Raw genomic sequence first — 13,673 nt, 5'->3', positions numbered from 1 at the left:
AAATGATGCCGATATTTTGTAGCCAGCAAGTTGTGTGATTCAGGTGCTGGAGTATTTGCATGTCTTTCCACCTTTGTTCCTTCGGAGGCGTTGAGGGTCTCCGCTCTTGCTGACTAATTGATAGTTCTAGTAACTGCTATAGGCTTCTTAAATTAGAAATGCATGCAGATGTGGGTCTCGATTCAAACAGTAAGGAATGCACACTCTCACTTACTTACACAGGCAGAAAGTCTTCATACTAAGAGAGGTATGATGGAGATAGCAGGACATAAAACAGAAGAGAGAGACAGACAGAAAGAGAGAGGGCGAGAGAGAGAGAGAGAGAGAGAGAGAGAGAGATGGCTGGCAGCAAGTATACCCCTGCAAATAGTTATAAAATGCGTTTGCAAAATGCAGAAGACTTCAGAACCATCCAACAATTCAGACACCCTTTTTATTTCTTCTCTGCGGGACGCCTCCATCCAGACTGTTCGCAAAAACACGGAAAAGGTGAGAGCCCTGCCATCTTAGCTCAGAATTCATCTGATTTCCTTTTTTCCCCCCTGCCTTGTATTCCTCAATCCATTGTCCATGCCTCCCGATGGCAGCCGTCCTTGCTCTTGAATGCAAGTGTCACAGCAGGAGCAGAAAGAGGGTTGAGGGAAGGCATTGTCAAAGCCATGGTTGTCTATTGTTTCTCTGCTTTCACTGATCTGCTTTTTTTTTTCCCCTGAGGCTTTCCCTGACTAGTGGCCTCTGTCCAGGAGGAGGGAGAAAATTGCAAGAGTTCATAGAGTAGTCTAGTGAAGCCGATTTTATTGCACACTGTTTGATAAACAGCTCAGCAATCCAGTCCACGGAATTAAGAAATAAAGCAAGAGTGGAGGGTTCTGGTGGGAGAGCGAGGGGGGTGGTCTTTGGAGATTGTTTGCTCCCGACTAGATGCCAAAGGCAGCTTGTCTGCAAGGACTTCCATGGTGATGGGGTTTGTTTCCTGCTGCGTTTTCGGTTTTAAAAAATCAAGAGAAAAGTCTTATTCATCTGTCAAGGTTTCCACGTGTTTATTTTTGTTCCGTTCAACAACTAGATGGGAATTTTAAGTAAGGCCAGATCTGTTTGTGATTTGCTCAAATGTTGAAATCAGTTCAGCCCGTGTCGGTGATTGTCTTTTTCGGATCATTTAAGCTTGCATGTGAAATGTGTGTGATAGCTTGCCAATGTATATTACAAAAAAAAAATGCTTTTGACCATCATGGGTGTGGCTATAAGTCTTGGGATTCTGTTATTTTGCACCTTAACCAGAGAGCTGTTCTTTTGGGCAACATTTATGTAAAAGTGATTATCTGCTTTGAGCAGGCCCACTCCTCTGATAACTCCCAAACTTTTCAAAGGGTATAGAAGCATACTCTCGAGTAGATTTTTAGCAGAGTATTTCAGACAGCCATTTGACATAAGCATGAAAATGCTGGGAATTTTGTCAGCTACTTTAACTTCACGTCTTCTATATTTCTTCAAATGAATAAAAGTGATTAAACCAAATCTGCATAGAATCAGGAAGCAGATTAAACTTGAACTCCGTGTTCAAGCGATTTTGCCAAAAAACAAACTCACAGATTTTTCTAATCTTGGTTGTAGCCTGGAAAAATCATGTCTACCATTGATTCTCCATAGTTTTCTTCCTTCTAAATATTGTACTATCTGTAATTATGTAGAAAATTATTCCAAATTGGTCTTTTGTTTTTCTTTTTCTCAAGCCATGTAACTTCTCATGGGAGCCCAGGTCTCTTCACTATAATCAGGATTTACTAACATTCTGCATTTCCGTCCTAAACTGTATTTTAAGCAGAGGAAGAATATTTTTTTCTTTCAAGGAATCATTCCATTTTATAACACATACTGGTGGGTTGATCTTCCATATGAGCTCATAATTTCTTTCTTTTCCAAATACTGATTGTGGTCTGTCTGTGCATGTAGGAGAGAATAACCTTTGGGCTCCCTAAGAAAACACCTTAAATTAGAAGTCTGAGTATTCTTGTATTTTAATAGCCACTTTGACACCCTGCAAACACACTCCCCCCTTTCTGTTCTCACTGCCTTGATTTAGGGGACTTGGGCCCAGCCACCCTGCCTCCTTTTGTGAAGGAACATTCTGAACTGTCTATAGAAAGCAAAGTTCTCGAAGAAATGCAGAACAGGGCATGGTTTGAATGCAAGTCTGAATTTAATTGCGGCCACCCTGATAGTCCACTGTTTAATTTCCAGCACACATCTGCATGATCCTTACAGCAGCTCCAGGCCAGGAATTGTGAGCAAGGAAAATTTATCTGTTGATAAAGTTACATATTTTTTTGCCAAGGAACAGTTACTTGGGATTGATTCAAAAGCTAAATTTAAACAAACGATTCCAAAGCCTTTTGTGTATGGGGAAGTTGGTATTGGTAACTTCTTCAGGGCAGTTTTGAACAGAAAGGAACGAAGAGTCCCATCTCCCAACTGATCTACTTTGGCACCATTGCGAAGCGAGGGGGAAATGGCTGAAATAGTACAAGGCCAGCTAGTATTTCCACTTTAAAATGCTGAAGGCAAAGAGGTTAATGAAAGGCTCAGGGTCCCTGTGGTCACAGCGGTGTAAACAAGTTCATGCTGCTCTCCAAACAGTGTGGTTCTCCAAGGAGCTGGAAGGCTTGCTCGGAGCCATGGGAGAATGGACTTGGACTTGGAGGGAGACCCCTCTCTTAGCCTGTGCCCCCTGCTGCTATTTCATTTCTGCTGGATCAACTTAAAAGGAACAACTGCTCCTGTGGCCAAGGTCAATCCCCAGACGTTTTAAAGGCACAGGTTCAAGCATGAATCCAAATATTTTACACAACTGGCACTCATTTCAGTAGAGGTTAAACTTATGAATTAAACAGAAGACTTAACCTGGGCACTTCTTAAAAATGGAAACCCCACCTCTGTTATCGTACATATTGAACACAATGTGGTTGAAATATTATTTCTGTGCTGTATCTTCTGGGCTTGAAAAATACAAAGATCTTTAAAAACCAAAGAGAAGAATAGTATCTTTTGGATTTTTAGAAGAATATCTTGCCAGGAATCAAGCAAAAGATCACATATGTGTGTGTGTGTGTGTGTGTGTGTGTGTGTGTGTGTTTAGAAGATAAAAGAGGAGATAGCTGTTCTACTTCTGTCTGTCCAGATGCCCTCAGGCTGATTTACTACCACCAAAATGGCAAGGTTTGGCCCCAAATGCTAAATAAACTCACACGCTTAGTCCCCTCATTAATTCAAAAAATTTTCATTCAACTGAAAACATTTTTTTTTCCCGCAAAAGCATGTAGTTTTTGAGACTCTACAGTTCAGTAGCAGACATACCACTTGGGGTATATCTTTTCAATCTTTTTGGATTTCATTTTTCTCTTTTAAATTGGAGGACATATGTGTTGTCCCCTTTCTGAATAAATAGTATACCTTCTACAGTTAAGCATGAAGCCTTCAGAGATAAAGTTGCTCATTTAACTTCCTTTGGGACATAGGATTCTTAGTACTCATGAAAAGTGTGAAATGCACTAGCAAGATGAAGACTTTCTACTGTGCTAATCAACCAGGGCAACAAACTATTCTTGTCATCTTTTGGGAAACAGACAGAAAGCTCCTAATGGCTTGTTACATTAGCAAAGAGGTGGGACTTGGATATGATGTTTTATGTCCTGTAGTTGGGTTTAAAAATAAACAAATATGGAAAATGAGGATTCCACTGACAAAGGATGCTTTGACTGAGCTCTCGTTTCTCCCCAGATTTATTTTTCTAGGGTCAGGGGGGAAGCAGGTAGTATTTCATTTACATAGACTTGCTAGGCTAACTGCAGATGTTTGGGATTTCCTTGAAAAACAACTATATTATTTTGGCAGTTGACATTTTAAGCACAGCCTAAGACTCCCAAGAATATTCTAGAGTAGTTAATATGGTCCTCCAAGGTTTTTTTTCCCCCCTATTTATTTAATGTGGAATTCTATGTAAAGGAAACACTGATGATATGGAGAAAATCCAGCCTCTACCAACTTCTCTGAGAGTAGATCTGGAAGGATGAGAACAGGAAATGTAATATTACCTATGCATATGCATGAGTATGTAATCCAGAAAATGCCTACTCCACACTGCCCTCTAAAAAGTTTGTGGGAGGGCATTAAAAAGCAATGTCTCAGATTAGCCATCCTTCAAAAAGTTAGCAATTTTGTAATGCCTCTTCAACGTTTCTCAATCACTTTTACAAGTCCCCATCCCCTTGGGTCCTCTTGTCCTTCCCTCCTCGCTCCAATGACTGGCAAGGCAGGACTAAAATAGAGCCTGACAGGAAACACCAGTGCCATTTGCCCAGTGAAACCAGGTCACCCAAGCATCCAGGAACTCATAGAGTGAAGGTCATTTATTCACTTTAACCTTTCAGGGGAAACAGGTTATTGTCATTGCTGCAAAACTTGTTTCACAAAACACTGAAGTCATTTGAGGAGCATAATCTAATTTGTCTTTGTACTCTTGAAAAGAGTGACTCCCCCCAACCTCACATACATAAAGGGATTCTGAAGACCATAGAGAGTTTGGCTTACCCAAGGTTAAGGGCATGTGGTGCTGGATCACATACCAAGGGGAAAAAGCTAAGCGTTCCAGTGCAGTGACTTGTGCCAGCTTTCATCACTTTTCAAGGTTACTCATGAGATTTCGAAGCAATTCATTTGTTGCTCTGAGTTGGTTAGTAGGATCCAAGACCTAGCCTGTCCTTAAAAACTCACAACTGAGGGGTATTTGGGTTGGCTCAGTCAGTTAAGCATCCAACTCTTCATCTCAGCTCAGGTCACTAACTTGTGGTTTGTGGGATCCAGCTCCACACTGGCCTCTGGGTTGTCAGCTTGGGATTCTCTGTCTCTCTCTCTCTCTCTCTCTGCCTCTTCCTTGCTCACAAGCTCTCTCTCAAAATAAATAAAACATTAAAACATTTTTTAATTTTTTTAATTAAAAATTTTTTAATGTTTTATTTATTTCTGAGAGAGAGAGAGAGAGAGAGAGAGACAGCATGAGCAGGGGAGGATCAGAGAGTGAGGGAGACACAGAATCTGAAGCAGGCTCCAGGCTCTGAGCTGGCTGTCAGCACAGAGCCCGACGTGGGGCTCGAACCCTCGAACTGCGAGATCATGACCTGAGCTGAAGTCGGATGCTTAACCGACTGAGCCACCGGGTGTCCCTAAAACATTTTTTTAAAAACTCACAATCGAAGAGGCAGTTTGTTTCAATAAGATGCACTTTATTGGCTTCCAAGACCTATTTCCTGGTTAAGAGGATCAAACTTTTTGCACGTTTGAGACATTTAAGATAATTTTAAACTTTCCTTTCTTTTTATGTAAAGCCTTGACAAAATGGAACATTGAGGGACATTAGGATGAATTAAAAAAAACAACTTCTAAAAATGGTTCTTTTGGTCCACTCCTTGCGAATCTGAGAAATGACCTATAATGGCAGCTCAACCTGGTGATCTGACCTGGGGCCTGTCCTTCCCTGAGTAGGACTAGCTGTTTTGGAGATGCCACGTCACTTGATTTTATAATAGTGAATTCTGGTGGTATAGATAATCAGTTAAAATAATGTAATCCAAGATTAATCTTTCTTTCCAGTATCGTATTTTACAAGACTAATCTGGACTTGGGCCTCAATCCTTTACTTCATTTTGTTTTTCTTGATGGGGCCTTAAAATACTGCATTGCAGCTAATCACACAAATGACCTCACTCCGGAAAGACAATCATCTATCCTAGATCATAGAAATTGAGGGTAATCATGACTCTGGGGACTTTTAAATAAAATCATCAAATGTGAATTAAAGTTCACCCATTTCCCATGTCTTTTCTCTTAAATAAGAGGTTCAGGGTCATTATTTTCTGCATCCAAGTAATTTCACACCTAGACCTCTCTGGAAGGAAACGCTAAAATTTTGTGACATCTCTGCTATTGTGATATATTATGATGGCTGCCGTACTTTCTGCCCTCCTCCCAGTCTGTGCGCTATGACTCATATGTTGAGCTTCTTTTTATTGAACTCAAGTTAATGCGATTTCCCAACTTCTAGAAAAATGATGTCATTGGTTGCTCGGGAGCTAACAGTGTTTTGAATGATGGTGTCCACTAAGTTGTGCCTACGCATTAAAAATGGTGGGGCCATTTATAAACTTGTATAAGGTTATGTATGTTATTTTATTGAAATATGGAGGAAAAGGGAGATTTTGTCGTGTCTATGCTTTTATAAAAACAAGGTAACTGTCATTACTGCATAAAATAAAACGTGCCATACAGGGTCTTCATAACTTTTAATAATAAGGTGAGATTGAGTTTAAGCTTATAAACATCCTGGTATTTGTGGTGTATTTTTTAAAAACAAAATCTCAAAAACTTTTCAGTTGTGGGTAATGTTAAAAATTTTCATTATTCAGTAGGCCTCTGTACTATGATCGCATTAAACAGTGAACCAACCCTCAGTTTTTAATAGAACTTGTCATGTAACTAGGCATTACTTTTAATTTCCTGAGACTTTTATTTCTGTGTCCCCTCTGGTTTTATTTTTTTAATCCTGGACAAGATTAGGATGATGGATGCCAATCTGGTGAACACATTGGGACAACTGGAGAGGAGCAAAGTGGCTGGTGGTGGAGCATGTAAATAAACTGGAAAGGAGAACAGTGATAGATCCTCGTTTTTGGTGACTTGACTAATCACACAGAAATACTAGGATAGATATAGGACATCAGTTAAGCTTGTGGTGTGGCCCTGAAAGACTCAGTCTGTCCTTTCCTGGAAACACAGCTGAGAGGGACATGGCATCCTCTCAACTTACTCTGGAACATTCAGTAAGGATCTGCCATTGGACAGATACTTGCTGAATGCTTGTTCTCAGTCCAGGGTTGGAGGAGATGTCAAAATGTAAGAGTGATAAAAGATGCAGTGAGGATCCCTGAAAAGAAACAACAGAAAACTGTTCACTTGTTCTAGAACATTCATGAGTGGAGCTATTGGTCAGACACTGTAATGTACCACAGGTAAGAAAGAGATAAAAATGGGGTTCTTATTCCAATGAAGTGACAGTCTTAGTTAAGGACATGGGCTTATTAATAGATAGTTTCAGTAAAATGTGGTACATACAGTGTGCTGTGGTGAGAGAGGCCCACTTCTCAGGGCTGGGAGAGGCTGAGTAGGGAATGGTGTCTAATTTTAATTTTGACTGAAGAATTATTTAGTGGCTACTAAAATTCTGTGCTCTTTCTTGGTGCTAGGGATTCAAAGAAAGATAAGACTGTATTGATCTTTGAGGAGATTGTGGTTTAATGTAGTAGACACACAGATTATGAAACTCAGTGCCCACACGTGCACACACACACACACACACGCACAGTGGAATAGGATGTAAGTAAAACAGAGTTACACAATTATATAGGAGACCAAAAGAAGGGCCTATATATTTTTGGAGAGAGTCAAGAAAGGTAGCTTACCCTTCAAACTGTTGGTCAGTAGATTAGCCTGGTGAATAGAATGCTATGAAGGTGTACAAGAAGGAACAGCTGATTTTGCCTGTAAGAGGCAAGGAACTGGAGGAGGTGACATACGTTTGAATATCAAAAGAGAAGTGGAATTTTTTCAGGGAGGTTAGTGAGCTGAGAACAGAAGGGAATTCCAAGGTGAAATGGTATGAATCAAGGAAGGGGGTGGAAGGATATGATGTATCTAGGAGAATGAGGTCTAGTTGATTTTTCTGGAACCTACTGGGCATGGAAGAAATTGGGAGAAACCAGGTCAGGAAAGTGGCCTGGAGCCCTGTGAAAGCCAGGTTAAAGAATCTGTTGTTTGTTTGTTCCTGAAAGACAGTGAGGAGCCATTATTATTGGAAGTTTTGAAAAGTCAGTTGGGCAATAGAGGGAGAAAGGATTAGAGAGGAGGAAGTTTGAAACAATGGTGCTCAGCAGTGATGAGAAATGTATCAGAATAACCACAGAAGCTTTTACAAAATACACAGACTGTTTGTTCCCTCCCTGGTCTTCTGTCTTGTCCCTCAACCAAGTTTCTGATCTGATATGGAGTGACAGGAAGGTAAATAAGGATTTTTGGAAAAGGTTACTCGGTGATACCAATACATCCTGCCCTCTGCCGTTAACATGAACCACTCAGGAGATGCTCATGTAAACCTGAGACAGTGGAGATGAGAAAGGATGATTTAAGCAGGGCATGTGAATTGGGATTAATAGGATGGATTGGAGGAGGGTATGATGGAGAGGAAACATGATAAATACTCATGTGCCTAGTGTAAGCAACTGAGAAACTATTAGCTGAAGTGAGCCCAAGGAGAAGAGCAGCATCTTTGGACAAGATGATAGATTCAACATGACACCTGTAGAATTCAAGGTCTCTATAGGCAGTTAGTAGCATAAGAAGGTGGGCTTCAAGAACACTTACAACCATTGACACGTGAGTCAATTATGAAGCAACAGAAAAGACCATATAAAGTTTTTAAAAAGACACCAAGAAAACCAGAGACAAGGGAGATTTGTATTGGCTGAAACAAACAGACAAGTCATCATGGAGAAGTAGAACTTGAGTTGCAACTCAGAGCATTAATAGGAAATTCAACTTCAAGAAATGAGGAGATTAAAAATGGATATCGTTGGCAAAAAAGTACTGGGTGAGAAAGAAAAATGCTGTTGCAGGAGAGCAGAACAGTAATTATAAATGGCTTAATAACAAAACTTAATATACTCTCATTTATTTCTCACTCCTAGCCGGAGCCATTATCACTCACAATTTACACATTAAGGAGTAGGCTTAGAGAGGTTAAACAAATGACCCAAATGGCTCCAAGGGAAACCATGTGCCTTCAATCTAGAGCCTTTAATCTAGAGTCTTGTTCTGATCCATTAGGTTGTATGTGCTTAAAGGTAGGATTCATCTCCTACATATTCTTAAATACCTCCTAGATAGTGCGTAGCCTGAAAATAGAGGAGACTCTCAATAACTACCTGTTGAATTAAACTTCTCAAGTGTTTTTTTGTGCAGTGGTTTAATTATCTGCCATCTACACTTAAGACTAAACATGGAACATAACATTGGAGTACTGGAAAGTACCATGATGATTCCAAATCCAATCAGCTCACTTTACAGGGCAGCAAGTTACATCTCAAGAGAGGAAGTAATATAACTAGAATTTCACCTCCATATCACATCTCATATTGTAAGATCTCACATCTCATATCATCAGGGTGAATCAGTACCTTGATCATTGTTCTTTCTTCAGCTAGGGCTTGTTTTGCATACCACTCAATCCAAGAGAGCCATATGTGCAAAGTATGAGGCCATCCTCTGTCCTCTGAGCTCTGCAGAGTTAGATGGAAAGGAGAAACATGGATAGGACATAGGAGGTGATTGAGTAGTTAAGGCCTTTGGCTATCTTTTTAATCATCCAGTCTAATCATTGTCTTTAATGACTTGAAGAAAAGAAGGCTGATGCAGGATTCAGACACAGGATTTAATAAGCAATTCATCTGAGAAAAGAACAATGGCAACAACAAGTACAAGGTTAAAGGAAATAGTAAATGTTTCAGTGTTATGATTGGATGCTACGGAGTCACCTTTGTTTTGCTTTTTTTAATGGAAAAGCATAGTCCCACCTGCCCAGGTCAGATGAGAAGAAATACCATCCCAAGCTAGAGAACTCATGAGGTAATACTGTGAGTCATGGTAGAAAGGGTCCAGAGCTAGGATTCAGGACCTCTGAGGGCACCAACAAGTTGTAAGATTAGGAGGGGCTCTCTTAGGTTCCTCAGCTGGAAATCAGAGGATTAGATTAGATTTGTCTAGTTTTTGTTCATCACTTGCCTTCTCAACTAAACTCCGACCCAAAGCTGATGAGCCCCTCCTTTTCAGCCAGTGAGGGGAAGAAATAGCTTGAGACTGCTCTACACTACCATGAATGGTGGCTCTTAAGGGCGAACAGTGTCCCTTAGGGCCTCGTGAACATTGAATGGTAGGCTCCTTGCTCAACCAACCCTGTGAGGGTCCATCTGGTCCCTTCAGCCTCATCTTCTAGGCCCATCCCCATCGGCCCATCCTCTTGGCTCGATTCTACTTCTGGTCTTCTGTGCTTTACCTCAACTGTACATTTTTGATGACCATGATTGATTGATCTCACTGTCTGCTTATCCCATCCTTCCCCTCATGTTCTACACCTTTGTTGTTTTAAAAAAATTTTTTTTAACGGTTATTTATTTTTGAGAGACAGAGTGCGGGAGGGACAGAGAGAGAGGGAGACACAGACTCTGAAGAAGGCTCCAGGCTCTGAGCTGTCAGCACAGAGCCTGACACAGCGGGGTTCGAACTCACAGATGGCAAATCATAACCTGAGCTGAGGTTGGACACTCAACGAACTGAGCCACCCAGGCGTCCCTACACCTTTGATGTTTTTTAATGCACTTTGTTCTTTTAAGGATTCTATTTTTAAATTAGCATATCATGAAATTGACTTGCTTGAGTGTACAGTTCTATGATTTTTGACACATCTATAGATTCATGTAATCGTCACCAAAAGCAAGATACAGAACCGTTTCATTAACTCCAAAAAATTCTGGCATGCTATTCCTTTGTAGTCATAGCCTACCCTCACCCCTAGTCCCAGACAATGCTGAGATGTTGAAAATCTCACTAAAGGGGATCATGAAATTGCAACTTTTTCTTGAGAATGGCTTCTTTCACTCAATGTAATGCATTTGAGGTTCATCCATATTGTTGTGTGCGTCAACATCTATTCTTTTCTTTTTTTAATGCTGGATAGTTTTCTGTTATATGGACATACCACCACATTTAGTTTAGTTTCTTCATTCACTGCCCACAAGGCATTTGGATCATTCCCAGTTTGGGGTAATGATGAATAGAACTGCCATAAATATCTACGTACTAGTATTTGCGTGAGTTTAAGTTTTCTCTTCTCCAAGATGAATGCCCAGGATGAGGAGTGCTGGGTGGACCCCCTTTATATTGATTGGCTCCCAATAACGAGCCTCATTTTGCCCTTCCCAGAGCTTCTGATGCTGTGCTCACATCGCTACCTTCCGTCTTCCTCAGTCAAGCAGCCCCGTCTACCAAAATGGTTCTGACTCCCTGTGTCCATCCCACATCACTTTCTGGAGAGAGAGCTTCCAGCAGATGCTAAGACTAGAGCCTATATCCATTAGTCTAAATCTCTTTGGGTTCTGAATTTTCTGCTGGGATTTGGATTATTGCACCAGTCCCATAGTTCCCTCTACTGGCAGAGCCACAAAGCTGGCTTTCAGCCTGTGTGGAGGGGAGAAATGGTAGGTGCAGTGGAAAAATGTAAAAATAACTGGGGGTAGGGAGGTAGCCGTGGCACGCTACCATTGTAGTGACAGCCTGACAGGGACACTTCATGTATTTGATGGTACACATATAGATAAATGCTGTAATATTTTTGTGGAGCCCCACAATATTGTGCTTGTCTTCTCCATTGTAGGCAAAGATGGGCTGTCTGGAAAGCTGGACTCAGCCTGGAGCCCGCTACCCAGATTGCTATTTTGTGAAGACTTCCGCATACAAATGACTCAGATGCAAACATTCAGAAATGATCTTGGAGGGCCATCTGGTCCTTGCTGGTTCTAAAAGCTTCATTCAGCCTGGTGGATGGATCCAGTACAAAAGATAGTGAGGACCCTACACTGAGGTTTAAATACATTCCACCGACCGAGGAGAGAAGCTGACTTGTGAAATAGCTGATGCTCAAGGGCTGGCTGAGGCTGCCTGCTGCTTATAGGTCAGTGCAAGTTGAATGAATATTTCATTGATGATCATGGAGTTGCATGGAGGCTTCAACGCACACGCGCGCACACACACACACACACACACACACACACAGAGTTTTGCATCATCAGGGAGCAGGTGTTAATTTGTTTGGGTGTCTGATATGGGTGGGAATTGGGCTGACCCAGTGTGTCAGGCAGCGAGATCTATCAGAGCCATGGTATCATGGTGATGTGTCATATTTAATTTGTGAAGACAGGGCTGCCAGCACTGTTTTGGACAGTGGTGCTGATGGGCTGGCCTTGCACACTGGCTGGCCGCACCCCTTTTGACCTGAGGTATCCTGGCTGCGTGTTCTGTGGCCAAGGGACAGGGAGTGTCTCCTCTCTGGGAGGCTGCCAGGCTTGGATAGGGATGGGGTTCTGTGCTCTCAGCCTCTGCCGTGGGCTCTGACCAAGTCCAGACATAGACTGGGCATATAGGGAGAGGGATGTGGTGAACCAGGGAGCCTGGCTTTGACGGCCACCTCATCTGGCCAAGTGCATGAAGAGACACTCCCTGTTTAACCTTTAGTTCCTCTGGTCTGATGGTAGCATAAGGACCGGTGGGGAGGGGGGGTGCGAAGAGGGGTGCGTGTGTGCTTCCTTTGGTTTATGGAGACAGAGCCACAATAGGGCTTACTTGATGACAGTGTAATTTGTGCTTTCTCACTCCCTAGGATGTAAACTTGAGGGCAGGGGCTGTGTCTCATCTCCATGTAGCCCCAGCCCTAGCACAGCATTGAGCCCACTGAACACATGAAAAGGGAGCTTATTAAATGCTGAGGAGAGGGACACCTGGGTGGCTCAGTGAGTTTAGCGGCTGACTTCAGCTCAGCTCATGATCTCACGGTGCTTGAGTTCAAGCCCCACATTGGGCTTGCTGCTGTCAGTGTGGAGCCCACTTTGGATCCTCTGGTCCCCTCTCTCTGTAGCCCCTCCCCTACTTACTTGCTTTCTCTCTCTCTCTCTTTCTCAAAAATAAATAAACATTAAAAAATTAAAGTGACTCCTGGGTGGCTCAGTCAGTTGAGTGTCTGATTTCAGCTCAGGTCATGATCTCGCAGTTTGTGAGTTTGAGCCCTGGGTCGGGCTCTGTGCTGACCGCACGGAGCCTGGAGCCTGCTTTGGATTCTATGTTTCCCTCTCTGCCCCTCCCATGCTCATGCTCTGTCTCTCAAAAATAAATAAACATTTAAAAAATTAAAGAAAAATTTAAATTCTAAAGAGAAATTCATGGTGTTTTCAAGGCCTCCATAAGCTGGGTGAGGTATATTAATGTTGGAACCATGGGGAAATTATTTTCCCTTTACCTCAGGTAATTCAACTTTCTTGTATTCCCTCTCCAGAAAGACACTGGCATTCCACATTCAGTTGTTCGCATCCTTCCACGACCATGGTACTCCAGGAGATCTGCCCTACAAGATCTAGAAGACTGTCAGATGAAATAAATTCGTAAGTCCTTCCCTGTAAGTTGAATGTTGTGTTTCAAAAGCACACCAGACAACTACAAAGGTCTCCTCAGTCCCCGCTGCCCCTGCCCAAAGACAAGAAGCAAAACTTCGTAATGGTCCAAAGCAGAAAAGTTAATGGTCTAGAAGTTTTAGGCTCTTCTAGGAGATCCTTCTAGCAAGATGGCACTTCAAGAGATTTCTCACCGTTGCTGGAGAAATTTAACATTATTGGTCATGTGAGCATCTGATGAGGCTTATGGCTTGTGAGAGGGACTTGGTAGGGCTCTGCAAGGTACTGACTTTGCTCAGCAAGGCTTTTGCTCTTCTCCTCTCAGGATAAATGCTTTTACCACAGAATCTTAAC

The 13,673-nt window shown here is 42.0% G+C and overlaps 1 pseudogene; it reads left to right on the top strand.

The window, feature by feature from the left end:
- The first annotated feature begins 390 nt into the window (after positions 1-390).
- LOC120225416 overlaps positions 391-13,673 on the top strand; it is a 71,647-nt pseudogene continuing 58,364 nt past the window's right edge.

This window comes from Hyaena hyaena, unplaced genomic scaffold, assembly GCF_003009895.1.
Source record: "Hyaena hyaena isolate Hyena2069 unplaced genomic scaffold, ASM300989v1 scaffold_1394, whole genome shotgun sequence".
NCBI lineage: Eukaryota > Metazoa > Chordata > Mammalia > Carnivora > Hyaenidae > Hyaena > Hyaena hyaena.
This window is presented reverse-complemented; position numbering and strand designations above follow the sequence as displayed.